Source organism: Choloepus didactylus, chromosome 11 (assembly GCF_015220235.1).
Source record: "Choloepus didactylus isolate mChoDid1 chromosome 11, mChoDid1.pri, whole genome shotgun sequence".
In the NCBI taxonomy this organism is placed as follows: Eukaryota; Metazoa; Chordata; class Mammalia; order Pilosa; family Megalonychidae; genus Choloepus; species Choloepus didactylus.
In genome coordinates, this window is record NC_051317.1 from 5144870 (window position 1) to 5171992 (window position 27123).

At 37.9% G+C, this 27123-nt stretch overlaps 1 protein-coding gene and 1 non-coding gene across 2 annotated transcripts in view; one reads left to right on the forward strand and one right to left on the reverse strand.

Annotated features, from left to right (window-relative positions):
* The window catches only part of TENM2 (teneurin transmembrane protein 2), a 1024030-nt gene that overhangs the window by 994796 nt on the left and 2111 nt on the right, over positions 1-27123 (reverse strand). The window lies entirely within an intron of this gene.
* Positions 5877-5985, forward strand: LOC119506600. Its single transcript, XR_005211014.1, has one exon. It is a non-coding gene; the product is annotated as a U6 spliceosomal RNA (small nuclear RNA).

The following is a 27123-nucleotide window of genomic DNA, read 5'->3' on the forward strand; positions in this document are numbered from 1 at the left end:
ACTTTGGCCCATTAATCTCATTTCTAGAAACTTATTCTAAAAGTATATGGAATTGTTTATTGAATCTTATTTATTATAGTGGGAAAAAATTGGAAGCAACCTAATTACTTAAGATCTTGGTAATGGTTAGGTAAAATTTAGTACATTGATCCAATGTGGTAGTCAAAGATTAAAAAGAAACATTGAGTATATGTAAAACTGAAACATAATTGATAAAGAGCATGCAAAAATATAACTATTATATGTAAAAATGTATCTAAATGGAGAAGAGTTAGCACAAAAATGGAAAAAATGAAAACTGCTTATTTGTTAGGAATGAGTGATACGTAAATATATTACTAATGTTAAGAATATACATTTAACATGTACATAAGAATATAATATATATTATCTATCAACTTATTTTTATTATTGCTCCAACATTTCTACAATTAAAAATATAATTTTAATGTTTTAGGCAATTAAATTACTGACCAAATCTGTGAAATTGTATTGGATGGTGATGTCCACTTTTTCTTAAATGTGTCATGCTATCTTTAAGATGATATCTATCTCATTTATGTAAAGATTCCAGGGCTCCTAACTATATTAAATCACAATTTAAACATATTTTCTAATTTCTTCAAATTCAAGACTTTTAATTCTTTTTAAATGCTCTATTTTAATTGGAATGTTGCTAAATCCATTGACAGTCTTACCAACCATTTTAACAGCCTTTTAATTTGTCATCTAGAAAATTATAACTCTTCATTAACTTTGAGAGACACAGCATTGCAGTTTTGATATATCATTCCTCATTTTATTAACAATCTACTTAATGAAATTCAGGCTTTGAGCAGATTATGGTGATAATGTAAGCACTTGCCCTGGATTTTTTTTTTCTTTAACAAAATTAAGAATTTACTGATAAGCATAATAGAAGAACAAACATTCAATTCCTCAGGAGTGCAAGAAGTGAAAACCTAAAGGAAGAGATTTCTGAGCCCACATATGTATAATTAATATTCCTACGAATCTCTTACAAAATGCACTGTCTCTTTACAACACTGTTTGCCACTCTAATGGAAATCTGAGAGGCTAAGTCAGTCATTCAGTATTTGTAAACATAACCCACTGGCCCAGGGATGGAGGACTGACGTGATCTGGTAGAGAATCTTGGTGAGCATGAAAACAGCATCTAGTGCAAGAAGTAGGTGGGGCCTATTGGGTAAGAACGATGCCCCATTTTGGAAAATGTGGATGTTCTTTACCCAAATGGGATTCACCTGTATTTGTACATTTAAAGATAGCTGCTGTTCTCCCTCAGCAGATTATGAATAATATAGTATTAATTATGTGGAAATAAATATGACCAGATATATTCAAAGTCTATCAAGACAGTGTAGAGCTGGAACTGAATCTACATAAAGGCATAGATGGGGTTAGTGAGATCATCTGTGCCTCCCTCAGCCTCATTTTTGGGGTGACAACTAAGGTTTAAAGAGGTTGAGTGACTTCTCAAGGTCGCATGGTTAGTGGCAGTAAGTTAGGGTGCAGTTCGCAAGAGGGCAGCGTTGTCCTCTCACCAGCCTCTGCTTTGGAGGGTCCTGTCTTCAGGGGTCCAGACTTCAGTATGTGCCGGCTACTCAGCTGCTGAACCCTCCCAAAGCATCTCGGTTTATGCTGAATCACCGCGGCAGGTGTCATGCAAAACTAAAGAGATGGTTATGAAAGATAACTTCACAGGGTAACAGCACCTTCTCACATTTTTTTTTTCTTTTGTTCAGGTATATGTGGCAAATGTTGTAACATGCTCGGATTAATTTTCACAAAAGACTTATTTTTCCCATGGGAATCACTTATCGTTTCTTTTTTTTTTTTTTTTTCTTTCTCGTATCATGACACTGCCCTCCCTAGGGATGATTTTCTGTATAGGTGGAAAGCTTCCCACAGCCACATACAAAATGAGACTGAAAAATCCAGCAAGCCCTGCCTTTATCTCTTGGCTTATTTTATTTTATTTCTGTGCTGGTCATCTGTATGCTTCTGAACACTGTGTAAAAGTTCCTTTTAAGATAAAATTTAAGTAATACTTTACAGTAAGGGCAAGGGGAGACATATAAGTAAACCAGATTACTACAGGGATTATAGCATTTATTATTCATTGTTCCAATGGTCATCCAGTTATAAGATATCACAACATCCAATCAGATCACTTGGATAAACTCTCTGAATAACATAACATACATTTAATATACATTATATCATTTTATATATATATATTCATGAACAAATATGTAAATTTATTTTAATGTGTTTACTGTGTTTATTATGATTAAAACACTTAATACGTGTATATGCAGTATGTGTACATTTATGCACTTATATGCACAATTTTTTTTCATTTGAGAAAATTTAAAGCTATATTCATGCTACAACTGAAAATTTTCTAGGATTTAGCAATTAAGATGCCATTGCAAAAAACCTGCTTCAGTTCAAGGATTCAAAGTAGGACACTTCATAGAGAAGAAAAGGCAAGGAATATACTCTTGGAAAGACTTTAAAATTTAAACATCCCCCATATAGATAAAGATTTAAATCCTTACAGGACAGGCTCTTACTAACCCCCCTAACTGGGCTCCAGAAAAATATGAAATAGGATACACTCATACAATTTAATACTGGTTTAAAAAATCTCATTACAGCAAAATGACACATTATAGAATATTATGTGAGGCACTTACTGAATGCACAGCTGAAAAATTTAAGATATGATTTATAAGTAAAATTCAAATTTTCTCTAAAAATGGTTTTCATTTTTAGAGGCATGTCCTAAATATTTCAACCCATACTGAAGCTTCGCCCACTTGCTCTTCTTTTCCCTAGTACATTGACATAATTTAAAATACTCACAAATGTATTCTTGGGAAATGGATGACAAGCACAAGATTTATGTATAATGATGTTCATTGAATTATTATAACAAAAAATTCATGCAAACTGAAAGTCCATGAGAACAAAGATGCAATAGAAACTAATGTGTGATATACCAATAAGATCTAATACTACGCAGCTATATTTTAAAAACCATATTTATGAAGATATTTAAGAAAAGGGAAATGTTTATGAAATAATAAGTAAAAAGAGCAGGATTCCAGTTATGGGGGTTAGTAAGAGCGTATACTGTAAGGATTTAAATCTTTATCTATATGGGGGATGTATAAATAACACATATACTATAATTCCACTTTGGAAAATGCATCACACATACAAACAACTAAAAGGCTAGAAAATGAATTTATCAAAATGATAATAGCAATTGTTACTGGGAAGTAAAATGATGGGCTGTTTGTATTTTCTTCTCTATATGTTTGTTATTTTCAAACTTTTATAATGGGTATGGAATGAATTTATAACCAGGAAAAAAATCCAGTGCAAGTTATTTTAAAGACTCACTAAAGACTGACCCCACCCCACACCAATTATCCAAAACCTTGTCTAGTAACCTGCACCCCATTTTACTCCCCAGTGAAGCTTGGTATCCCCCCAACAATGGGCCTAGCTAACTGCTAAGGAACATTCCATCTTCCAAACTAGCTAGAAGGATGAAGACTTTGAGTACTGAGCATTGTATGTTAAATATTTATTGTAATTTTTAATAATGCAATTAATTTGACTTAAAGGATGCTTAATAAAATAAGAATAAACTGGGTTTAAACTAAGTCCCTAGCTGTCCAAGGTTCATTCAGGTCCCAAATTAACAATTATTTACATTTAGTATAAGCTAATCTACTGTTATAATTTTTATTAATGTCATCAATTTCTCTGATTTACTTCACACATTCAAGGGGAATCAGCAACACTAATTTTCCAGCCTATAATTTGTAGGTAACAACCAAGTCTGGTGAAAATCTTTTACATGAAATTAATTCTCTCTTCTTTAGCTGTTGCAGGTTCAATCTTGATCAAATGAAATTCAAAACTTTTTTTTATAAAGTGCAAAACCTCCTACTCAGGAATCACGGCAACCGCATCAAATACGAGGCTAATTAATGGGTTCATTAAGTTTTCCCCCGAAATAAATACATGATATATGAGAGTAGAAAATGCTTCTTTTTCCTTTATTTTTTTTAAATGAGTACCAGGTGATAACATCAACAAACACAAACACTGCATACCCCAAGGAGGACTTTCTACAAATATTTTTAAAGGCTCCTTTTGGTTCTGAATAAAGCATACCCTGGGACTGTCACAAGAGAATAAGTGGGGCTTTGAGAAGCCATAATCCAAATATGCTAAGAAAATGTAAGCAAAGAATTGCAAATAAAACTGCTTATATTCATGTAACTTGTTTGGTGACAGCCGTATAGCATAAGGAAAGCTGCTACAACTCATAACAGCGTCTTGTAATAAAACAGCTCTATGCATCCCTCTCAAACTGTTCAGTGCTCAAATCTCATCAGATGGCTGAGTAAGCATTACACTTTGGGACAGTAAATCTGTTTCCAATATGGTCTACATTCACAGATACGTGCTTTAGTATTCATCCTAAGACACTTTCAGCTAAGTACTTATAAAGAAAGGGTAATCGTATATTTAAATATCGTGATGCTATTTTCTCTGTCTATTTTAGTAATCTCGTTCACACTAGAGAAAAACTACATGGATCTCAGGAAACCGTTAGAAAACTCAACCCTGACCCACAACACAGAATCTGTAACTACAATGGTCTCCAGGAAGCCCTCCCCTCTGCCCTTATAATAGCCTGCACTTCTCTCGGCCATGGAACTGTTAGGAATATAGGACTGCATTTACTCCCCCCATGCTACTCATGGGTTACCAGAGAGCATGGGCTATGCCTTCTTCATATCACCATCTTCAGCTCCAAACAGAACCCGGCCCCAAGGATTTGTTGACTGAATGATCTCCTATAGCTTGAAGTCGCTAGCCTGGATTTGAGGTTCTGAATGCTTCCCACAAACCCTAGGTTTGAATGGTAGAGAGCATAAAATCAACAGTGGCAGAGGTTTTCAAGCTGTTTACAGACATCCATTTTTCTGAGGGGTCCCTGCTGGTTGGGGCTTTAGAAAAGATTGCTTCTATCCGGTGTTAACCCACTGGGATCAGAGAGAGGGAAAATGACAGTCTTTGTTCTTTCCATTTTCCTTTGTGGTAATGCATCCACAGCAAGCTTGCCTCACTCAGTGTAGGGATACAAAGTAGGAGACTTGTTTGCGAAAAGAGAGAAGGAAGATTCTCTTAGAAATGTTTTCTTATTTTTTCTTAAATTTAAGTATACCCCATATAGATAAAGATTAACCCTTACAGAATTAGGTACATTCAGAACTCCAGGCAATTATAGTAATTATTAAGTGGCTAGGTTTGGTCTTGGATGAGCCTGAGCTCTGAATGAGGAGGGAAGCCACCCCTCCAGTGGTCTCTCTTCAAGGTAGTCTGTGTTCAAGGTTGTACTTTTGGGTGTGGGTCCCCAATGTAGAAGCTAGAGAGATGAGAACTGGTGAGCAATACAGTCTCAACTCCAAGCCTACCCCTGTGGCCTGCCTCATCGCTTAGAGAGAGAACACTGCTGATGGCTTACTTACATGTGAGATTTGGGCCACCAGTAATGCTGCTTCAGGTGCCAAGAGATAAACAGGTCTCCAAGTTGGGAAGCAATGACCACATTTCTGGGTGGCCACAGAATGGCTCTGGTGGGCAGTGAAGTAGAAAGGGACACAGCACTCTCTGGTACCCGAAAGGCCCAATGGCTTTGGGGTCTCCTGGGCTGGGACAGAACATCCCACTGGAGGCCCGAGTCAACACGTGGACATGTTTGAGCCCATAGTGATATTTGGGGATTTTCAAATAGTGTTGTGGCATTTAGAAAGTGATTTGCTGTGCTTGCTTCAGCAGCACATACACTAAAATTGGAACTGATACAGAGAAGATTAGCGTGGCCCCTGCGCAAGGATAACACGCAAATTCAGTGAAGCGTTCCATATTTTTATTGTGAAAACCTTTGTGGATTCGCACTCCTTTTAACCAGTGTATGGGTGGATGAGTACAAGAATGGGGACAAAGACTGAATGACAATTAGGGTGGGATGGGGGTGATGATTTGTGTGTTCTTTTTTACTTTTATTTTTTATTCTTATTCCGATTCTTTCTGGTGTAAGGAAAACGTTCAAAAATAGATTGGGGTGATGAATGCACAACTGCACGATGGTACTGTGAACAGATTGTACACTGTGGATGATTGTAGAGTGTGTGAATATATCTCAATAAAACTGTAATTAAAAGAAAGTAATCTGCCATGATGATATTTTGGCGGTATAAACACTGTGTGCAAAGTCTTGTGTCATTAATGGACTTTACCCACAAAATAACACTTTACAATAGGTGCTATGACAATACTTATATGCTCTGGCCTAGAGATACTTGTCTAAGACTTGCCCAGGATTATGTGGCTTACTGTGATCGGGCTTAGGAGTGAAGCCAGGTCTTCCTGTTTCAAATTCTGTGCTCTTACACTGATTTCCAGGAATTCAGGAAACCTGAGTTGCTGGAAAGTCTGTGTAGGGGAATAAGTGAGGAAGGAGGCTGAGGTATAGAGATGGGTGTCTTGGACTTCTCAGAGAGCTGGAACTCAGACTTACTCTGATCTACCCTCTCTATACAGGAAACAGCAGGAGAGAGATGGGGATGAAGAGGTCAGACAAGGATGGGTGAAAAAACAGCAAGGAGCTGGCAGTCACGGGCATGCAGATAATGGCCCACCCCGACTCTTAACACCAGTCAGGAGATGAGAAGGGTCTTCCATTGTTCACAGAAGGGGAATAAGCTAGTACTCGCTGAGATAGATAGCAACAGGGAGGGGAGCTGAGCACCAAAGATCCAGTATTAAAATTGTACTCACTGGGATACAGGAAAGCAAAGGAAAGGTTTCTAATGTGTGCCTCCTACTTTTCTTTTCCTTTGTTAAAACATAAGCAAATAAATGGTACTTAAAGTAAAGCTCAACTCTGAATTTAGGGGAAGGAAAAAATGAGCTTAACCAGGAGGTGATGTTGCTGAATGAAACAGAAATAGGGGTCTGGCTCCAAATTTATAAGTTTTTCTAAACTGACCACCTCATAACTCCATAAGCCTCCGTTTCCTCATCTGTCAAATGAGTGGCTGAATTAGAAGGTCCCTAAGGGCTGTCTGGTTCTGATATTCTGTGATGACGGCAGTTTTCAGAGTTTCCTTACCATCCTCCTCCATGGTTTCCAAAGAAATAGCATCTGTCACATCAATGACACAGCATTTGTATCCCTCCCTTTATTTTTCTCCTCCTAAGGTGTTTTAATCCTGACAGTATAATAGAATAAATCACAGCCATCAGAGATGGGAGTGACACTGGCCACACACATTAGAGATAAACAGTCAAAAATCACTCACCCATGCCATCCCCTTTGCCCACGGCCTCTGCTGTCTGACAACACTAAGCTTGAACTACTATTTCCATCTGGCTGCACACAGATCTGAGTACCAAAATAACCCTCTGCATTGTCTTAATAGCTGTAATAATAGTCTGCTTTCCAGAAGCCTGCCTGTCCAGACCATGTCAACATTTGGATTGATCTCTTCCCTCTAGCAAGTGTTAAAGGAAACATTGTAGTTACATAGTCAGTCAACAAACAGTTCCTAACACCTACAAACAGCAGCTACTGGAGTCAGACTACTTAGGTTTGACTTCCTTTCAGCCTTTACATACAAGTTGCCTGCCCTTGGTCAAGTAGTTAGTCTCTTTAACCCTTGGTTGTCCTTGAGCACAGTAGTGATTTTGAAGCACCAATACCAAAGAGCATGGTATTGGTATGCTCTTGTTCAATAAATGCCAGCTATTAACATTAATGTTAACAACCCTTGTCTCTGTATTCAGCAAGAGAAAGAGTATTATGGCAGAGCATTATGGCGTTGAGGAATTGGGGAGTAAGCACAAAGACATGGTTATCAGAATAATTGACCTGGGGGCTAAACAGGTCATGTAAATGGCTGATTTTCAAGAGGAGCTCTTAGTCACTTCTTTTTGTTTTGTTTCCTAAATACTTGGCTTAGCTGGCCTCCCTGCATCTGTCTGCAAAAGCTACTTGTGAACAAGAAGCTGTGATATCCCATACAACCAGGGATGGGTATGTTTGGGCATGAAAGAGGATTTTCTAGTCTTAAAAAAATTTTTTTAAAAAGATTCTTCTCTCTTATGAATAAAAGCTGTGATACACCTGGTTAATCACCTTTCAAAAGCCAAATATTGAGGAGAAAGACATGATTACATAACTATGTGTTGAAGGCACAGGAGTTGAAGCTAATGGAGGACACCTGGTTTGAGATGAAGTACAGAAACCGTGGCCCCACTGTTCTGCTCCAGAAAGCAAGGATTATGGGAAAGATCCATGATCGGAAGGAAATGTGCTTTCATTGTTCTCCACAAAACATCATATGTGTAACTATTATCCAGTTCAAACAAGGAGGAGGCTTACTGCCTTCAGTCTATGAATGAACTCAGAGTCTCCAAACCTCTGTCACAAACACCTGAACTTCTCCACAACGTGAGATGCTGTTTTCTGGAGTAAACTGTAGGTGGTTTTTATCTGCTCTCCCTGCTTCTGCTCTTAACCCTTCAGGTCTGTTTCCAATTGAAAAGTCAGGGACTTCTTTTTTTTCATGCATGTCTCTATGTTATTATTCATCTACCCATACAATGGATAAGGAGGTGTCAGTCCCAAGGTTTTTACAATCAAACAGTCACAAGACAAAAGTTATACACTTACACAATCATTATCAAAGATCAGGGCTACTGTACTGCAGTTCAACATTATCAGGGATTTCCTTCTGGCTACTGGAATACACTAGAAACCAAAACAAAATATCTATATAATGAGTCAGTAGTCATAATTGTTTGTTAAATCCTAACTTCTCCATTACAACTCCCCCCTCTCATTTGATCATTCTCTCAATCTTCAGGGATATCTGGGCAATGACCCTTCTAACTTCTTAGTGCTGAAAAGGGATGTCAATATTATCGGGTAAAGGAATGAAACTGGTTGATGTTCTCTGGGTTTCAGGTTTTATCTGGCATAGAAACAGTCTGGAGGCTTTAAATTTCTGAAAAAATAATCATGGTAAGTAAATCTTTTATAGAGTCTTAGATATGGCCCAGGTTATTCTTTAGGATTTTTCAGGAATACTGTTGGTTGGGACGTGACATACTGTGGCAAATTGCAATATCTGGCTGAAACTTGCATAAAAGTAACCTCCAGAATGACCTCTTGACTATTTGAAATCTCTTAGCCACTGAAACTTTATTTTGTACCTTTCTTTTTCCACTTTTTGTCAAGAAGGCATTCTTTTTTTGTTTGTTTGTTTAAAAACAATTTTATCTGGGAGAGATAACTCATTGCACTGATTTCAGACATGCATACATTTGGTTATAGTAGTAGTTTATGACATTAGTTAGTCATTTAACACATATTGCTTAGCACAAATGACTAAAACCTTTGTCTTCCACTTCCATTATCTCCTTAAAATTCAAGAAGGCATTCTTAATCCCACAATGCCAGGGCCAGGCTCGTCCATAGGAGTTATGTCCCATGTTGTCAGGGAGACTTACAACCTTGGAAGTCATGTCCCACATAGGAGGGAAGGTAGTGAATTTATTTGCTGGGTTGGCTTGAGAGAGGCTACATCTGAGTAACAAAAGAGGCTCCATGAGGGTGACTCTTAGGCATAAGTATAAGTAGCCTTAGCTTCACCATTACAGAAATAAGACTTATAAGGGCAAGCCTCTGGAGAGGAACTTCTTTTTAACGTAAATGATATGTTGTGCTCTTTTTAATGTAAATGATATGTTGTGATATGTTGAAAATCCTGCAATCGATTCCTGCTGCCCCCTGAGCTCTGATTATCTCTGATTTCTTTACCTCATTTTTTTGTCATTTTTAAAATGGGGGTGACAATAAATTGATACATATAAGGTATCAATTGAAGAATGCTTGACACTTTGTAAGTACTCAATGGAAAATATTGTTATCATTAAACAAAACTCTATGAAAGTCCTTTGAGCACAAATTTTTTTTTTGTAATTTTAAGGAGGTCCAATTTATCTACTTTTTCTTTGGTTGCTAGTAGTTTGGATGTAAAGTCTAAGAAAGCATTGCCCAACACAAGATCCTGAAGATGCTTCCATGTATTTTCTCTTATGGGTTTTACAGCCCTGGATCTCATATCTAGGTATTTGCTCCATTTTGTCTTAATTTTTCTATATGGAGTGAGATAGAGGTCCTCCTTCATTCTTTTCTATATGGATATCCAGTTCTCCCAGAACCATTTGTTGATGAGACTATTCTTTCCCAATTGAGTGGACTTGGAAGTCTTGCCAAAAATCAGTTGGCCATAGACATGAGGCACAGATATTAGATACTCTCAATTTGATTCCATTGGTTGCTATATCTATCCTTGTGCCAGTGCCATGCTGTTTTGACCACTGTAGCTTTAAAATATGCTTTAAAGTCAGGAAGGGTGAGTCCTCCAACTTTGTTCCTCTTTTTCAAGATGTTTTTGGCTATTCAGGGCCCCTTACTCTTCCAAATAAATTTGATAATTGGCTTTTTGATTTCTGTAAAGTAGGCTGTTGGAATTTTTATTTGGATTGTGTCAAGAAAATGAAAAGACAACCTACTCAATGAGAGAAAATATTTGGAAGGCACATATCCAATAAAGGTTTAATATTCAGTACCTATAAAGAAATCCTACAGCTCAACAATAAAAAGACAACTCAATTTAAAAATGGGCAAAAGACTTGTATCGACATTTCTCCAAAGAGGATATACAAATGGCTAAAAAGCACATGAAAAAGATGCTCAACATCATTGGCTATTAGGGAAATGCAATCAAAACCACAATGGGATATTATTTCACACCCACTAGAAAGTTTACTATTTAAAAAAAAAATAAAATTACAAATGTTGGAGAGGATGTGAGAAAGGGGAACATTCAAGCAGGTGGGAATGTAAAATGGTGCAGCCACTGTGTAAGACAGTTAGGCAGTTCCTCAGAAAGTGAAATACAGAATTACCATATTATCTGACAATCCCGCTACTAGGTATATACCCAAAAGATTTGAAAGCAGGGACTCAAACATACATTTGTACACTGATGTTCATAGCAGCGTTATTCACAATTGCCAAAAGATAGAAGCTACCCAAGTGTCCATCAACCAATGAATGCATAAACAAAATGTGGTATATACATATAATGGAATATTATTCAGCTGTAAAAAGGATTGAAGTCCTGATGAATGTGACAATGTGGATGGTCCTTGAGAACATTATGCTGGGTGAAATAAGCTAGACACAAAAGGACAAATATCGTATGATCTCCCCAATATGAATTAATTATAATAAGCAAATTCAGGGAATTAGAATCTAGAATACAGGTTACCAGGGGATAGCATGGGGGTAGAGAATGGGGAGCTGATGCTTAATTTGTACAGAATTTCTATTTAGTTCAATTGTAAAAGTTTGGTAATGGATAGTGATGCCAGTAGCACCTTATTGTGAGCATAATTAACAGTGCTGACTTATGTTTTTGAATGGGAGCATAATTAACAGTGCTGACACACGTTTTTGAATGTGGTTGAAAGGGGAAGTTTTGGGTCATGTATGTTCCTAGGCGGAAAGTTAGAAGATAAAACATGTGACTGCATAAAACAGTGAACACTGTTGTGGACATTGGACTATGATTAATAGTACAGATATGAGAATGTTCTTTCATGAATTATAACAAATGTATGGCACTATTACAAGATGTTAATAATAGAAGGGTATATGGGAAAAATATATCTAATGTAAACTATGAACTACAGTTAACAGTAATATTTTTTCTTTTTTAATGCAATTTTATTGAGATATATTCACACACCATTCAATCCATCCAAAGTATACAATCAATGGCTCACAGTATCATCACATAGTTGTGCATTCATCATCAAAAGTAATATTTTAATAGTCTTTCATCAATTGTAATAAAGGTCCTACACTGATGCAAAGTGTCAACAATAGAGGGGTATGTGGGAACACTGTGTTTTTCACATGATTTTTCTGTAAAACTACAACTTCTCTAATTTAAAAAATAATAATACAATTTTTAAAAAAGTATATGGGAATCAGTTTAACAGTCTTCACTCTTTCCAGCATTCCTTTAAGCAAAAAGAGAAAAAAAGTTATTTTAATGTTTTAAGGAAAGAAAGGATTGAAAAACAATAGCAATTGACCCACAGTTTTAATTCCTTGGGCTAAAAATGTTTAAATGATATCTTTGAAGTGGTTGGAGCAAAAGGTCCACGTTCAGAGAATATTCATGGTTTCTACAAAATTAACAGAAGGTACAGAATCAAAATATAAGAGTAGAAAACTATTCTAAATTTACTCACTGAAACAGAATTTTAGAGTGTAAACACATTTCTACTACCTCCAAATTATGAAATGGGTTGTGGAGTCTATAAACCACAAGGAGGTCAGTGGCTCCCTGGGGGTTCCAGCATCCCACCCTCCACTTTACCTCCACACTGCCATCCCATCACTGCTCCACAGGAAATCTCACCAGCCACTTCCCTGAACAAGAACAGGCTCATCCTGGTTCAGAAAATGGCCAAACTACTCGGCATCACACAGAAAGCCCTCGGCGAGCAGCCCTCATTTAACCAAACCATTTCCATCTCACATCTTACTCTCTGGTTTCTGTGGTGCACACTGGCTCTACTCTTCACCCCCAACCGGCTCTAATCATGCCTCCGTGACTCATTCTCTTCCCCTCTGTCAGATTGAAAAAACAACAACAACAAAAAAAAAAAACAAACAAAAAAAACTATCTTTATTTGCTTGGCAAATCACTCACCATTTAAGACCCAGTCATTATTTATCAAAAGCTTCCCTAGGGTCCCAGGTTAGGAGTATTCTGAAAGCACCCTTGGCAATAAGCCATAATGGTTGAAAACACAGAATCTCAAGGGATCCTGAAAAGGGAATGATGCCTCAGTTTCCTCATTTGTAAAATGGGGAAAATGAGGTATCTGTCTTGTAGGGCTGTGAAGATGAAATGATATCATAAACACAGTGCTTAACATATAGTAAGTGCTATATTTATTTTAAACTATCTTTATTATTCTCATATGCTTATCTCAATCTTATTGTGTCACATTAAAAGCCTCCATCTCCCACAAGATTGAAAAGAACTATAATTTATTCATCTTGAACCTCCAATAATAGGCATGGAGAAATGCTTGGTGAACTAAAATTAGCTGTCTTTGAACTAGTAGAGAAAGCAGGGAAAGCATATCCTAACTAGAGATATCATTCACCAAATTATAAATTTACAATCTGATTCAATCACTCTGACAGCCCTTACTGGATACAAAGTCCTTCTCTAGATTCTTTCACAATCTTCTTAGCTCCACTTGAAAACCAACCAGCAATTCCTCCAACATACCTAATGTGATGGTCAACTTACATGTCAATTTAGCTATGTTATGGTGTCCAGTTGTTGGGTCAAACAATGGCCTGGTTGTTACTGTGGAGATATTTTGTAGATGGCATTGAAATCTTAGTAAAGGAGATTGCCGTCCATAATGTGGGTAGGCCACACCCAATCAGTCTTAACCGCAAGAACTAAGAGTTCCAGAGATTAGAAGAATTTCTGTCTCAAGACTTCCACATTGACTCTTGCTGGGTCCTGCCGGCTTCAGGGCTCAGGACTCCAACATCACCTTTATCAGAGTTTCCAGCCTTCAGCCTGCCCTATTCTTGCCAGCACCCATGGTCATATGAGCCAATTCCTTATAATCAATCTCTTAATGTATGCATATATATACATATATTCTATTGGTTCTGTCTCTCTGGAAAACCCTGGTTGATATACCTGGATATCTAAGTTACCAGCTTACAGCAGGTCAGATGGAAATTTAGAAGCAATCAGTCATAAAGAAGGAGAAATGACAGCTTTTAGATGGCATTGCAATGACAGGCTGACTCAGAGAGAAGACAAGCAAAAACTGAACCTGGGAGTCCAGGGTAATCTGTCATGAGGTGAAAAACCTTATTCCCTGAACTTACCTCACCATGTAAATAAGGAAAAATCATGTCCAGACTTGGTTTTACAAAGGGGGAATGAGAAGGTAAAATCCTTTAGGTCAATCTAACTTTTACAAATGCCCACCAATATATTTTTCATTTTAATACTAATAATAAAAATTCTATGCCAGAAGATGTTGGCATAGAATTTTTATTATTCTGTTCATTACTTCCCTGCCCCAATCCCTTTATAAAAAGTGCTGGATCCCTGCCATAGAATACTGAATACTTCTTATTCTGGTAAGGACAGAAAGCAAATGGTTTACAGTATCAAACCAGCACATCATTGAACATTTTCTGACTAATCACCTCCTGAAGTGTAAACCGAGGTTAAACAAAAATAAGTTGTTGGCACAGATATTAATTCTCTCTTGAACAGCTCTGCGATGAAGCCTTCTGAGTTTCCTGAAAAGAGTTGGTAAGACGATCTTGTCAAAGTGTTCTGAGAGCAGAGGCTGAAATCTCTGCCTATGTTATTATTACCATTTTTGTTAGACACCCAATAAACAAGCAAGATGTGTGCTTGGAGGATCCAAAAAAGAGCCAAAGTGCATACTGGCTTTCACTCAGGGTTTGGCTAAAAATACATCACAACATGCAGAGCACAGGCATGTCCCAGAAATCTCTCATAGCACCAGGGGCAGCGAAAGCACAGCTCTGGCTTTGTTTGGCAACAGAGTTTCCTTGATCATGCATGAGGGAGTAGGGAGTCTGGAAAAGCCAGTGGTAAATAAAACATTTTCCTTCCAATGTTCATTTCCAATCTACTGTGGCAGATTTGAAGTAGCACCGAGCAAAAGGGTGCCCCGGGGGTATGGTGAAGAGGGATGCAGAGGGATGGTGGGAGAGCTCTGGGTTCGGATGTGATCCCTCCAGATGGGAAATCCCTTTTTAACAAATATTTATAAAGTGCCCTTGTGCATGGCACTAGGGCTGATGCTAAAGGAGATGGAAAGATGAATGAGGCACTGTCTTTGCCCTCAAGGAACTTACGGGGTCTGTTTACAGTTTCCTATTCTGCACTTCCTGAGATCTGATGTTATGGCTTATAAGAGAAAAAAAGAGATATCAGGTTTGCTAAACATGCAAGTAGAAATCTCACAAGCACTAAACACAAGAAAAAAAAAAAGCCAACAAAAAACAATCAGGGAACTCTCTGTAACATTCTTGAAACATTTCTATAAATCTGAAACTATTCTGAATTAAAAGTTAATAAAGAAATTTAAAACCAAGCAATCAAGCAAACCAACAAAACCCCATAAAGTTTCTTATGTAAAACAAAATTTTAAAAAAAAATTTATTCTTCTGAAATTTAATACCATTTAATAGTACCAAACCATTTCTGTAGTTCAAGGTCAGTGCCATGTTTTTAAGTAGATCATTTCCTAACTGAGAAGTCCCACACTGGCAGCCCCAGAGGCCATATGTGTCCTACAGCTGGGCTTCTTTTAGCCAATGCAGTGATTCTTTTTAAACAAGTTAGCTGCTTACTGTCTTAACCCAGGTTGCCCTGAAAACAGAGGCTGAGACAAAGAAAAGTGAACAAGTGATTTCTTTGGGAAGTGATCCAGGGAGCAGGGGTGAGGGACAGGAGAGGAAAACATGACAGGAGAGAGGGACAGTACAGGGGCGGGTTTTAGAGTTGGCCACTGATGTAGGTGCCCAGTGCTGATCACACTGGTACCTCTCAGGGAGGCTTAGACTGTGCAAGAGGATAAAGGATAGAAGCATTTATCAGCAGCTTCTTATCCATTTCCTCCTGAACCCATTGGCCAAGGGAGCCCCACAGATAATAATTTCCTGCCCTTGTGCAAATTAATATGCATATGCTCCAGTATCCTTGACATTATCAGAAATGAGGAAAGGCTGTTGTACAATGTCTGCTCAAACAGCTCTTCAAGTGGTCATTACAACAATGTTTAAATTTTTAAACAGATTAAATTTAAAAATTAAAATCTGGAGATTTTACAAAATTCCAAATGTCTCGATGTTCTTCAAATGCTGAGCTATCCAACAACACTAGACCTGACTTGTTCTCCAGTAGCACCAACCTGCCAGAACTGAGAGGTAGCTGCCTGGGCATACACACTCTGCCTCAGAACAGTCCCCAGCGTGGCACAGTTTAAAGCCCACCCTGACCTGCTTCATTCATTTATCTTACCTGCCTGACCCCTGTGAGTGTTGGCGTTTTACCCCTACTTGAACCGTTCCTAGTCTTAATAAATATTCAGACTGAAAGGAGGTAGGGACCCGCTGTTAACATATCTTTCCTTGCTGGCTTCACCTTTCAACATATACTACATTTGACTAATTTTTTTCCCAATGCTAGGTCCAAATACATCATTCCTGTTTTGACTTTGAAAGTATTGGATCAGTTAAGCCAGTCAATTGATTATGTGCTATATCCCAAGCCAGGTGCTCAAACTAAATCCTCACTTTTGATATTCAACATAAAATAAGATGAGAAGCTAGAAGAGTCAGTTCATCTGCTTCTTCTGACACAGAAACAAGGAGGTGGACCATGGAACCAAAGACCTGCCCTGCTTAACATGTGGATGAATGGTTGCTCACTACTGGTTTGGAAATACCATATAAGGGGTTCCTGGTTACATGGCATTTAATTAATCCAAACCCTCAAAGAATTATGAGGCTCTATTCAAACCAGCACTTATGTGCTTCCAAATGATAAGTGAGATTCTAAGTCACCATGCTAAGCATGAGACCCCGCAAGTTTGAAATGCCATCAATCACAAAATAAATGAATATATTCTGTACAGTGCATCCTGTAACACTCAAATCCTTTGAAAGGTTTTAGTTATATAAAAATATGGTTTTAAAAATACTGATGCCTTATAAATCCAAAATAATAAAAAGCAGGGACTCCCCCAGATATTTACACACCAATGTTCATAGTAGCCTTGTTCACAACAGCCAAAAGGTGAAAGCAACGCAAGCGTCTATCAATACATAAACGGATAAACAAAATGTGGTGTGTACATATGTCTTAGTTTGCCAAGGCTGCTATAACAAATACCATAAATGGATTGGCTTAAGCAATAGGACTTTGTTATCTTGTGGCTAGCAGTTTTATGGCTAGAAGTCCAACATCAAGGTATCATCAGGTTATATTTTCACCAAAGTCTGTAGCATTCTGAGGGTGGTTCAATGTCTGCCACCATTACATGGTGATCTATCTCTTTTTGTCTCCTCCTCTGATTTCTGCTAACTGACTGTGTCCAAATTTCCTCTGCTTACAAGGACTACAGCAATACTGGATAAAGGCCCACCCTCATTCAGTTTGGCCTCACCTTAACTAATAACATCTTAAAAGATCTTACATAAATGGATTCACCTCCATATCCTGACTCGCCTGAACTAATAACATATTCAAAGATCCTAATTACAAATGGGTTCATGTCCATAGGACTGGGGGTTAGGATTTGAACATGTCTTTGTCAGGTACATGATTAAACCCCCAACAATATACAATGGAATATTATTCTGTCATAAAAAGGAATGAAGTTCTGATATACAAAACAACATGGATGAACCTTAAAGACATCATATTGAGTGACATAAGCCAGATACAAAAGGACAACTACTGTGTGATTTCACCATTATGCAATGCCTAGAAGAAGCAAATTCATAGTGACAGAAAGCATATCACAGATTACCAAGGGCTAGGCCTGGAGAGATACGGATATATTGTTTAACAAGTAAAGAGTTTCTGCTTAGAATAATGAAAACATTTTGGTAATGGATGATGTGATGGTGGCACAGTATTGCAAATATAATTAATGTGACCAAATTGTATATGTAAAGGGCTTTAAATAGGAATTATTTTGTTGTATATATGTTACCAGAATAAAAGTTAAAAAATACTGACACCTGAGTCCTACTCCCAGAGCTTCTGATTTAATTGGTCTTGGGTAGGGCTACTGCATGGGGAATTTTCAAAGCTTTCCAGGGTTGTATAATGAGTCACCAAGGTTGAAAACCACTCGTCCAGAGATGGAAATGGCATGGGCCATGGCCATGTTTGCTGTCCCCTCACTGTTCAGCTAGGAAAAGCCAGCACTTTGCTATAGCCTCCCTGCTGTTCAGTCCTTGGATTTGTAAAACAGAGAGTGTTAACTGGGTCAGCCTTGTGCAGTTCTTTTGTAATTCATACAAATGGAGGTCAGCGTATGAGCATTAAATGAATTGTCACCATGGACTAAGAAGAATTTGAACCCAAGGCTGCCAGGTGAACAGGAGTCTTTTTAAAGCTGTTGGTGTCACATGAACTTGCAGTCATTTTGAGAGGGATTTGTTTGGGTTATAAATCTTAATCCTACAGTTGACTGGATTTCCACACCCCCCTCCGAGGACATTAGAATAATATTCTTTCCATCATTGTTCCAGCTGCAGCAAATAGATGAACAGAAACAAATTTAATCCACTGGAATTACTCTCTAAATAAATTCAACACTTGGATTCAAAGTGCTACAAATAAATTCAGTACTTCAAGTCCCCATTATGTGGAACAGAATTTAATTGTACAAGGACAAACTAAGAAACACCTATTACACAGTCAAGGTGGCAATGGATGTGGGGGAATTTAAAAGGAACCACTTCAAACTATTTTTAAAAGAAAATGCATCCCACTGGGATGACAACTGCCCAATGCCAACTATTCATAAATCAGGGTGAACAAAGAGAAGCTTCATATTCTGTGGCTCTGGCCAGAGAAAAAACCTAGAAAAGGAAGGAAAATAGCAGATTCAGCCAAGAACACAACAGAGCTCACCTGACTTTGCTCTGGGTTTTTCATCCTTGAAGAGATATTTCTATCTTGCAGAAAATGCATTCAACATAATGCTTATAGAAACTTTGGTAAAATATTCCAAATACTATAAAAGGTTGTTGGACATTATTAAATAAGTCTGTGTTGCATTTATTTTTAATATCTTTGTGCACACTCATTATGTGTTATGATCGTTCCCAGCAGAGATTTATTACTAAAGTAGATCTGACTTGAGGTTGAGTGCAAAGGAAAGTAGTCAGTGCAGGAGGAATATTAAGTAATAATGTGGTGGTGCGGTGGAGTTGGGCTAAAGCAGAGAGAAAGGGCTTGTGAGATATGCATGCCAATTAAGGTGCTCAAGAAATGAACATGAATTCATTTTGGGTACATATCAGCCCCCTCCTCTGCACATATCCCTAGGGATGCTTCTGGAACTGCCAGAGCTGAAAATTAAATTATAAACCTAAAACATGACATTGAAAATGTAATGTCTTCTTTGATAATATCAGTGTGATGATTCATTAGTGGGCGGGGCACCACCACTCCTGAGCCCAGGCTGTGAGGCAAAGCCAGGAAGACGTTGGCGACCACTCCATCTCTCAAAGTGCAGTTTTCCAAAAGCTTCCAGTCAGAATTTCATCCAGTCACTAATTATATATGCACCAAAAGCCTCCTAAGCATACCATATAGTAGGTCCCTGGAGAGGCAGAAGGGCAATATGTGGCACCAGCCTAGGAAAGCTTATAGTATTATTGGTTTACCAATGCACAGACAAAGCAAATGTTTGACAATAAAATTCAATATGTAATTTGCAAAGTATGTTGCAGAAAACTCTTGAAAGTTGGAACTTTGCAATTTGGGCTTTGGTATTGGTCATGCTGGACAGACATACAACTCATATTTTCTAAATGGGGGTCCTTCTCTGAGCTGTGCTTTAAATTCTTCTCATTAGAACAGGAAACAAATCATGAATAAGAATAAATTCTCTTGTAGTTACCCCATGAGTCAGAACACAAAACTGCAGAGCACTTTGCTTTTCTCCCTATTCACAGGAGATAATCCATGGTGCTGTGCATGGTGAGTCACTCATAAAGAGAACAAAACAACAACAACTCATTAAGCCCTACAGGGACTCAGAGGAGGGCAGGGGAGGCCACAGAAGTTTTCAGCAAAAAGGTGGCCCATAGGCTAAACCTTTTAGGACAAACAGGTTCAAAATAGGCAAACAGGTATTCTACAGGAAGGAATCAGCATAGGAAAGTCCATGGTACTTTTGCAATCAAAAATAGTCTTCAGGAGCTGGGCACATAAAATAAATGACTGAAGAAGATGGCTGTGATAAGACAAAAGGCAGGGAGGCCTGTGGCAAATTGGAATGTGAATAGACTGGCTAAAAGCAATCAATTAAAAATTTCTAAAGCAAGCATATTTTGGGCCAAATATAGTCTGTGGGCATTAACTTTGTGACCTCTGATCTAGAGGACAAAACGAAGATAAATTCTGAGTAGTAGACTGGAAATAAAACAAGTGCTGTACCCACAAAACTAAATCAAGTTTGGACTGACAAGGGTATGGCAGGTAAATAAGGTTTTTCCCAATCTTTTTGCAGGATCTTCTTCTCTTCCCTTCCATTGACCGTTAGTGCTCATATATGAGCTCCTTTTCTCTTCTCCCTATACATTTTTCCTGGATGATCCAATGAAGTCCCATGAAAGTGTTAGCTTTCAACACCTAAATCTTAATCTTCAGTTCAAGCCTCTTTTCAGAACTCCAGAACTATATATCCAACTCCCAATTAGACAGCTATACATGGATGGCCTAAGGCACCCCAAATTCAAAAGGTCCATGGTTATGCATACATCTTCACCCCCCAAACGATCTGCGTTGCAAGACGTGGTTATTAGCAGTACCTTCTAGACAGTTGCCCTAACCTGAAACTTCAGCAATGTTCTTCACTCCTCTTTGCTTCATCATCCTGCTTGTCTTACAGGTTCTCAGTAAGTACTGATTTTACCTTCCAAACATCCTCAGCTTTGCCAGTCAACTTATCCGATTTGCAGGAACAAAACATACACTTACTTACATAGGCACAGAAACTCACATAGATACACACATACCACTCACACTTGATTATGAGTTGCTAAATTATTTGGCCAAGGAGAGAGAACAAACAAGGAGGGGCTGACACAATATAATCTTTTTTCCCAAATTTCTCTTGTCCTGTTGCTGGTGTCACTTTTTGCATAGTTAGGAATCTAGCAAGATGAGAATAAAATCTAAACTCTTGTTATACTACTACATTTTTATACTCAGGCTTATGGCACCATTCCAGGAGAACATGAACTCATTCTTTGCACTTTCATGTAAGCATTGACCTCTGGGCTCTTTAAGTAAACCAGTATCAGAAAGGCAAACTGCTCTCTGCAGGAGAAGAAAGCAGTCAATGTCCAATAGTACTAAAATGATATCTGCCTCCACTTTTGTAATGCCCTACAATTTTTTCCCAATAACATTTCTCAGACCATCTCAAATCATGAAAGCCACTGTCCTCTCCAGGCTACCAGCCTCATTTGCCTAGATGAAGACACAACCTTCTAACTCACTTCACTGACCATCTTGCCTTTCTATAAAATACTCCATGAACTTAAGCCACCGTAATCTCCTTAAAACACCTTCATGTTACAGTTTCTTACTCTCTCTCCAGCTCATCTCTCACCTCTCCTCATTAACTTAACTTGAACTTCTTTTAGATCCTTGGAACAACCAAGCTTTATTACCTCCAGACCTTTGCCTGTGCTACATTTTCTTCTTGAACACTCTTGCCTCTTTGATCACCTTCCCTTCCTCAACTTTCAAGCTTATACGTAGATGTCACAATTTATGGGATTCAATCTCAGAGGCACAATTTGGGGTTGGATAACTTCCTTTCATGATGCTTACCATAATGTACCACAGTTGCATGTCTGTTTACATCATTCCTTTTTAATGCCGCCAAGCTTTGTGAGGTTAGGAACCATATCTGCCATAATCATTGCTGTGTCCCCATAACTTAACATAGTTGCCTAGTATACACCAACTGAATGCTTCTGAATTAATTTTAGGGAAGTGACAAAACTAGAACAGTGTGTTAGAAACTCATGATTATCCACAGTCTGGAAAAAATATCAGGGGGGAAGACTAAGGGCAACATAAAACTAATATGGTAAAGTGGTTGAATGGGGTTGAAATGTCAAAGGTTCTCTTGGAATGAGAGCCATGGAAATACACATTAAGCAGGAGTGATAGGCATCATTTAGTAAACATAAATATATGGAATCAAGAAAAATGAGATTCTAGGAAGACTCTTTCTAGAATGCAAGAATTGTGATACTATTTGATACTTGAATACCTAAGTAAAACAAAGCAAAAAAAAACAAACAAAAAATAGATAGCAAAGTGGAAATGGGGCTTGCAAAGACCACAGGAGTGAGGTGTTAGGTTTGAGCATCACCAGTGTTGGGGCCATCTGATATCAGGCCAGTCAGTTTGAGGAGGGGCTCACAATATCCTATCTCAGGCACAAAACAGACCCAAATCCAAGACATGACCAACTATAGTCAGAGCGATAGATCCGGGTAACAGCGTGTGTTCTAAGTTCGGCCTATCCAGATCTTCCTTGACAATGTTCTCTTGTAGGTTACAGAAAAGTCTCTTTCCAACAATGTTACCAAGAGAAGAGAATATTGGAATGGTGTTAGCAGAAGCCATCTTCAAATAGATCTCTCTGAAGAATAAAACCAGGTACAGAGAATTGGAACCAAGAAATGGAGAAAGAAGGACAAGTCCCAAGAATTTTATCTGAGATCATATGTATTGCTGGATTCTCCAGTGATATAAGGCAACATATTTTATTTTTGCATAAACTAAATTGAGTTGAGATACTGTCACTTGTAACTGAAAGACACTTGAGAAGGAGAAACAGTGACAATTGAAGTTCAATGATAAGAGCATCCTAAGCGCCATGGAGAAGAAATAGTAGAGGTCTAAAGGTGGAACTTTGGAGAATTACCATCAATAAAGAACAGGAAAAGAAAGAAGAGTCAAAGAAAATTAGATCCAAAGATGATGCAGAATTGACAACAGCCAATTATCTGGAAGATAACAGGGCAAATGTGAAAAATTTTGGTCAATGGTTAAAGGTATTGAAAAATGTAAATATAATCCTGGAAGTGCAGTAAATATCAACAATGAAAATCCAGATAAGACTGACTCTGCAAATGACATGGACTCTAAATTAATACATAGAATGATGAGAAAGGATTGAGTTTTATCCATGGTTTATATGGATTAAATCTTCTCAGACTCATTTCTAAAATTTACATGTCATAAAATACACATCTTTAAAAATAATATTTCTATCCAAAGACACTGCCATAGAATATCTTTTCAATCCCTCTCTCTGTCTCTCTTTTTTAACTTGTAAAGTTGTCTGACTAACAAGTCTTTTAAAGTGTGCTGGCATCAGCTGACAGTTGCTAGATCACGTCTCTCATTCCTTCCTAAAAATAGGGAAATAGTGTGTGAACTATGTTCATCTTTGGGAGCAAAAGGAATGTTGCATAGGGAGGCAAACACACTCTATCAACAAACTGGAAAAGAAATTCTGGGTTTGAAGATGTCAGAATATATGCAAGTCATGGGTAACAAATTCAAGGGTAAAAAGATTTCTGCTGCACAGAATATTGTGAGCAGTGGAGAGCAGGTGATTTCCATTTTTGCTGGCAAGGTAAGTAAAACGGCAATAATTATAGTTATAACTATAACCAGTAACAATTATTCAGTACTTATTAAATGGAAGACAATGTGCAAAGCATGATAAATGCATAATTGTAATAAATGATCCCAATAACTATATGTAGTGGGAACTTTTTACAGATGGAGGAACTGAAACCTAGAGTTTAAATTCTAGAATTTGATTAAGGTCCCACTAATGGCCATATCAGTACCAGAATACAGACATAGTTGAAATTTAGAGTCTGCATTCTTCCCTTGCCCTAATGTCTCCCATAAGAAGTAACAAGAAATCAAGTTACCCAGCAGGAATACAATGGATCACAGTATATCGAAAGATTGCAGATTCTCTTTTCTAAAGATTAAAAAACAACAACAAACTACAACCACAGCCTAAGAGATACTACACTAAGTTGAGTTATGAAAAGCTCTTCTGACTTGACTTGTGAAAAGAAGCCATACCTAGAGATAGGAGAATAAATTGAGAGCAATCCTCTCAAGATAAATTTCAGCCTTCCAAATACTGACCAAAAACAACTCTTGAACTTCATTAAAACCTAAGAGTTGTTCTTTTTAGGTAAAGTGCTAGAATTTTCAAACAGAACCTTTATAACTGTTGCTTGGCACAGTGGAAAAATAAGCTCTTTAAATCAATAGTGCATACAGAAATGCTCACAAGTTTCAAAAATATTTCAGTTGTTATTATATACATAATAATTAATACAGGTACCACTTTAACTTACAAGAGGCTTATGAGTTTTCAGCTCATTAACATCAGTTAAATTTATGCTATGCCAAATGACACAGGGTAAAATTATTTTAAAAGTTATTTTAAAGATCACAGGGGTGGGAGTTATTTTATGAAACTAAACCTAGCCTAAAATCAAACCTATCTTAAAATGTGTGTGGGTGTGTGCATTTGTGTACACATTTTTCAAGGGAATCAAAGTTATTTCTTTGCTACAACTGATTGTGAGAACTGATGCAAGCATTGTTTCAAAACTCCAATCTTCACCCAATTCTTTCTTTAACCTTGAGCCCTATAGACAGCCCGAGGTACAGAGAAAGAATTCAATCTCAGACCCTTCTCAAGGGACTTGCACTAGTAACTGGAAAAAAAAAAGGGTGGGGGGGGGGCTTTTTGAGGAATAAGAGGACTGGCTGAACTCTTTGGCCCACTGGGCCAGGTCTAGCTCAGAAACCAGTCAGTTCTGTTTACCTGAGCAATATCATTTAGATAGCGACAACATTCTTGGTTGGTGTCCCAGGTTGAGAGGTTGTGCAAATGGGTGATGGCCATAGAGGAGGGCAGAGAAAGAGTGCTGACAGCCAAGTGCAAACTCCCACAGAAGGAACTTTGTTAATCCCCAACAACAGTAGAGGGACCTTGCAGGAAGGAATGCTTCCAGGGACTAGGAGATGGTCATGGAAATGGAGGGGATAGATGAAAATAGGAACACAGAGCAGAGGGACTGGTAATAGTGCCCATTATATGTTCAATGAATATTGGCTATTGTGGTTCCTGTATTATTAAGAAAGATTTAAAGGCATTGATCCCTAAAAGGTTTATAAATTGAACTTCCTAGACCCTCCTTAGGCTTTCAATGGGTGTTTAATAATTTGTTTTTTGTCCATTTGTTTACCTATATATTTGGGAGGAAATCAAACACAGTGGTTTAAACACACTTCTTGAATCAGTCTCCCTGGGCTTGAAAACTGCCTCCATCTTTTCCTGCATTTGCAAAGTTGGGTGATTTATTTAATCGCTCCATGCCTCAGTTTCCCAATCTGTTATAAAGGCAATAATAGCATACCTACTTCACAAAATTCTTATGAGCGTTACCTGATTTATTATGAACAAAATGCTTCAATTGGCACTTGACACATAGAAAGTACTCTGTATGTGTTAAGACATTATTCTTTTGTTATTGTTGTTGTTCTTAATACATCTGAAAACTGTCTCCTAATTCTGATGGAGCACAGAATGCAGACCAGAGTCACAGGAATATAAATATACAAAAGCAAAATTCAAGTCTACCTTTAGGATCCTAAGCCATAGGTGAATGTCTTCTGCATCACACTATCCTACACCCTAACTCCAGTGTGCAAAAGAACAAGCTTATACAACCTGCTGGGGACTTGACCCACCTTCAATATGCAAAACATCATCTCTTCCATGGGTTGGATTCGGGCTGGGGCTGACCAGGGATCAGACAACTGCTCACTTTTGTTAGGTGCATTAACTCGTGGGCCACTAGGATGCCATTTAGTCCAGAAATAGTCATTTACTAATTACTATTACTGCAGCGGCCACAGATCTAAGGTCAACAATTTTCTCCCTTCACACTGGGAAGATCCAGTATGATAGAGGCCAGACAGGGAATTTGCATAGTATCTACTTAGGAAAAGAGGCTCACGATAGAAAGAGGCAAAGGAAGAACCTGTGTTGAAAGTAAGCAAAGGAGGTGAAACTTGACGGGAGCTTCTGTAAACTTCTCATGGGGACACCTGGCCTATTTCTCCAGTGGGGATATGGCAGGTCCTCACATTTGGTACTTGCAGCAGGGCAGCTGGGGAAACCGGACCATGTCTGACCAGGCCCCACATCACTTTTACTGGCTGCCAGTTCTTTTTCACTCTGAGCATCTGGAGCAGCATCCAACTGTGTTTGCCAAACTTGCTTGTATGTGAGCAGCGTATTTGTTTTATGATCAGTATCTTGGGTTTTAAATAAGAATACCACAGGAGATGATCCTGAGATGATTCTTGCTAATATATTGTTAGGCTAATAAGTACTGAGATGATCCTGCTCTTTGATTTCATGAATAAGAAAATAAAATGGAAAATGTGTGATATTTAAAAAATTATTATTACTAAGTGCAAAATTTATTTTAACCCCCTCTGTAGCCGCTAAGTTTCAGGTTGAATGTGCTGCTTGCCAGATTGTAGCTCCTGCTCCTCTTCTCCTTAAATATGTGCTTATTTACTTCCTGCAGAGTTCAATTTTAGAACCCATCAAAGTAGAGCCACTCAGACTTTGACTACATTTTCATGCATAAATTCATAGATGTCTTCAGAAGGAATTGCACTTGCATATGCAAATACTTTCCAATGCCTTTTCATTTCTACTTTTGGCCTGCACAGTTTTTAATTCATGCAAACACATTACACAAACAAATATGGGCTCAATAACAACACACGGCATGTGTGAATTGTTAATTGCAAAGCTATGAGTTTGATATGGCCAAGCAACTTCTATTACTATCAATGGAGGGGAACAAGATTAAACAGAAAGAATAAAGGTGCATTTGAAAATTAAACCCAAAGCACTTGGTTTGGTTTTAAGTAAATATTAATAAAGGAAAGGTGACAGGCCAATCCACAATTCAACAATGATCTGGGATCTACAGCTCAGTGCACA